The following is a 2,539-nucleotide window of genomic DNA, read 5'->3' as shown; positions in this document are numbered from 1 at the left end:
CACAGTACTATTTTCCCATGGTTCTCTGTATTTTCATTGTACATTGGGGGGGGGGGGGGTGAAAGAGAAGAGAAAAATAGAAAAAGCCACAATAAGTGAGAGAAATATGACACTTGGCATGTAGCCTGTCACTCAAAGAAGTGCCATGCATAGGTAGGAAATAAATATAGCAAAAACTGACACTAGCTCTGTGGTTACTCCTGGACTATTTTTCAGGGTCTATCAATAAAATTTTTCAGAACAGGAACCCTTGTGAAACCTAAAAGGAAGCCGGTTTAATGCTTTCCACAGTCATCTGTCAATCAAATAACTTTAGAGGTAAATAACAAGTGTCATCACTTTGGTATTTTCCCTTCTGTCATATGTTGCTCTGCTGGGAACTGCCATGATACCTAAAAAAAACCACTTTAAAAGCCATCATGCTCCCATAGTGTGTAAGTGATTTCCTGTGCTGTGGTAGTAGTCATTTAAGAAACATTAGGAAGAACCAGTGTTCATGAGAGACAGCAGTAAAGTATCCGCCAGGGCCAAAGCAGAAACATATTCTTTGGAAACTTTACCATGTGGTAATAACTATAAAGAAATGCAAACTGATTCTATTTGTTCTATCTGATGCCTTGTACAGAACTCTGTAAAGCATTCTCTAATTAATACACAGTAACATTATCAATAAATGAATATTATTTTTTTGTGTACATCAGTTATTTAGAGGTTGGTATATACTGATTAGTTACTGATGTAACTAACACGAATTTGAGCAGACTTCGGAGGATGGTGGAAGACAGGACAGTCTGGTGTGACTTTGTCCATGGGGTCGCAAAGAGTCGGACTTGACTGTGCAACTTAACAACAATGTATTAAAATGCCCTGACCTGGACAGCCCAAGTTAGCTTTGTCTCATTACATCTTGAAACTAAGCAGATCTGAAACGCTTATTTGGATGAGAGACTACCAAGAAAATCCAGGTTCACCACAAAGAGGCAGGCAATAGCAAACCACCTCTGAGCATCCCTTGCCTTGAAAACCCTTTGAGATTGCCAGAAGTCAGCTGTGACTTGATAGCATTTTGTATCAAAACACAAACAATGACATTAAAGATTTTCGGTAGTTGTTTCATACTCTTGCTGTGATCTCATATTCTCTGAAACCTAGTATTGAAAGACTGCCCCTGTGACACCAAATCTGTCTGAACATCTGTCTCCAAGAAGAATAGGATTGCCAGGTTTTACTGCCAGTGGGAGATGGTTTTCTCTCAAACAAAGCACGCATGGCTTGACATCATCCAGAAGTGACATCATCATGCCTGCCATGCCACAAGGGGGGCACTCTAGCATTTGGGTAAAAAACTCTATGGTGCCATAGAGGTTTTACCCAAATTCTTGAGCATCCCCAGCAGACCCAGGCACTGATGGAGCTGTTTTAGGGGTGGGGATACCTCCGACCAGCCAGTTCCGTGTTGGTGGGTTGGGGGCCCCAAAACTGGGGAAAATCTCACCCCCTATGGGAGACTGGGAACCCTAAAGAAGACCAATTAATGTGTAAGAATTTTTGAATATTTACAACATTCTTCCAAAACTATCCACATTTATGTATAGATGCAAACATTCTTGAGATTCTAAACCTTTGCTGAAATGGAGACATGCCCATTCAGAATCAGATAAGAGGATGGGTTTGTTTGTTTGTTTTACAAATTCAGCTTTGAATATCTACACAATAACAAATTACATATGAAATGTTTTAAACTTTTATTATATCAAACCCAGAAGCAAAAAAAATGAAAAATAATAAAGTATAACAACAATGGTACCAGGTTTACAGATAGGCATCTATAATAGGTTTCCAAATATCTAAAAATATGTCCATGTGCAATAGTTATCTATATATAGTATGTTTAAATGTTGATAATTTAAACATACTATATATGTTTTCCTCCGTCCATGGCACGGATCCATAAGGAATGTTCAACATCCCCTAAGATTCTGTCATCATTGCTACCTATGTACCTATATGGTTCGGCAGCACATATACTAAAATTGGAATGATACAGAGATTTGCATGGCCCCTTCACAAGGATGACTCACAAATTCCTGAAGTGTTCCATATTTTTTTATTAGTGGACAGTCTTCAGGTCCTTCTGAATTATTCTGTTTTGCTCAGATATCAACTTCCTGTGAAACCTTGAATGATATCTCCATTACTGGAAGAGTCTGATCCAGAAATAACCTGCTTCATCACAAAATACCTGACAACAGTGATCTCCCTAAAACATCACTAAAATGTGCCTTGTACCAACCATAAAAAGAAATGATGGGCTTTCCTACATGATCTACTAGATTATATTTAATTTAAGATTTTAGAGATCATATTAGAAATCTTTATCTTATAATTCTCTATTTTATCTTCTTGCTCTTGCATATTTTTGCTATGAGGAATGTTTACCTTTTCAATTTATATTTATCCAAGGTCTCTGTGATAGGCTGAAAGCAGTTTGCCTGAGTGAGTGGTGAAAAACTCACTCTGATTGGCTGAGCCCACTTCC

General features: G+C 38.1%; 1 non-coding gene across 1 annotated transcript; it reads left to right on the top strand.

Annotated features, from left to right (window-relative positions):
- Window positions 1–1,999: 1,999 nt before the first annotated feature.
- LOC132589248 (U6 spliceosomal RNA) lies at window positions 2,000–2,107 on the top strand. The gene has a single exon (XR_009556564.1). It is a non-coding gene; the product is annotated as a U6 spliceosomal RNA (small nuclear RNA).
- The last annotated feature ends 432 nt before the right edge of the window (window positions 2,108–2,539 follow it).

This window comes from Heteronotia binoei, chromosome 1 (assembly GCF_032191835.1).
Source record: "Heteronotia binoei isolate CCM8104 ecotype False Entrance Well chromosome 1, APGP_CSIRO_Hbin_v1, whole genome shotgun sequence".
Lineage (NCBI taxonomy): Eukaryota > Metazoa > Chordata > Lepidosauria > Squamata > Gekkonidae > Heteronotia > Heteronotia binoei.
The sequence above is the reverse complement of the archived record's forward strand: the minus strand, read 5'-3'. Positions and strand labels throughout refer to the sequence as shown.